At 36.6% G+C, this 1439-nt stretch overlaps 1 pseudogene; it reads right to left on the reverse strand.

Moving 5' to 3' along the window:
* Positions 1 to 431: 431 nt before the first annotated feature.
* LOC107852014 lies at positions 432 to 1065 on the reverse strand (annotated as a pseudogene).
* Between the last annotated feature and the right edge of the window lie 374 nt (positions 1066 to 1439).

Genomic DNA, 1439 nt, shown 5'->3' on the forward strand with positions numbered 1-1439 from the left:
GGCAACGTAACAGAGCAAAGTCAATTTTGTTTGGCATTCTTGTTTTAGCTGACGATTTTTTTTATGTTTTTGAGTTTTGTTGCTAGGGTGAATCTATTGTAGAATTTGCATAGTATTCGATAATCAAAACTTGATACACTCCATCTAATATGAAAAAGTTACCACTGTTTATTTCCTTTAAGAGGTTTCGATGATTATTACTCTCTCCGTTTTAATTTGGTTGTCGTACTTTACTTTGTAGTTTATTTCAAAAAGAATGTGTCATTTTTGAAGTGCAAATCCAAATTAGTCCAAAACCCCAAATGGATATGGAAAAAGAAAATAATTTGAGTAGTGTACGACCAGAAAAACTTACACTAAGCCATCTACTATGTAATATGACTCCACTTTCCATATACATAGAGGAAACGAGTGTAGAATCAACAAACTTGTCATAGTTTAGCAAATTCAATTGTTTGCTTGCCCTCATGACCTTTACTGAAGAAATAATTGAAATAATCTGAGTAAACAACTTGTTTATGCCATGGTTTCTCTCTATTTTCCAGCACTTGTTTCAAAGGACCAAAAACTGCATCAGGTGCTAGATTCACAGATATTGGTACTGAAACTCTGTTCCTACTGGCACTTACAATCACATGATGCTCAACGCTCTTGTACCTATCGTTGCTCATGATCCGAAGGACATCTCTGATATTGATCACGAGCGCCCCTTTAACTGGTGGCACATGAATCCAGCCTTCTCCTTTGGGTTCTTGAATGTAAAGGCCAACAACATCATCTTGTAGTAGCGTAGTGATTGGCAAAACATCAGCATGAAGGCCAGCACCAACAGTGAGCTCAGGACTCGGGCACACAGGGTAGTGAATAGTGAATGAGGTTAACAATCAATACAATAAACTTCATCGGTTCATCAATCTACTTCACGTTTAGCCTCTCGAGCAATACCTCGAGAAGCTTTTCTGCAATAGGTTTAGCCCACTTCATGTACTCCAAAACCTGATATCTGTCGAAGAAATATGAAATTAATCCCAAAAATGGTCTAGATAGATGCTCATATTTTACCATTGTTCCAAGGCTTCCCTTCGAAAATGGTCTAAATAGACACTAATATTCAAGGTAGAATTTACAATATCAGTAGCAAAGGGAAGTATAAAACTAGATAAAGACACTACATGACTAGAATTTGCCTGAAAAGATGAAAGGCTAATTAGCTAACATATGCATGGTTTTTTATGCTTGGCATTAGATCACTGAATATAACTTGACAATACTTTTCCCCCAAATGTGATTGCAGTTCTCTCAACATTCTAAGAAGACAATACTACTTACAAAGGATCCTAGATAAGAATTTCTGAAGGCAAAGACGAATCAAAGAATTTGAAATTTATCGTCCCTTGCTTGCCACCAAATCCTAACCTGTTGCCACCAAATCCTAACCT

This window comes from Capsicum annuum, unplaced genomic scaffold (genome assembly GCF_002878395.1).
Source record: "Capsicum annuum cultivar UCD-10X-F1 unplaced genomic scaffold, UCD10Xv1.1 ctg32972, whole genome shotgun sequence".
In the NCBI taxonomy this organism is placed as follows: domain Eukaryota; kingdom Viridiplantae; phylum Streptophyta; class Magnoliopsida; order Solanales; family Solanaceae; genus Capsicum; species Capsicum annuum.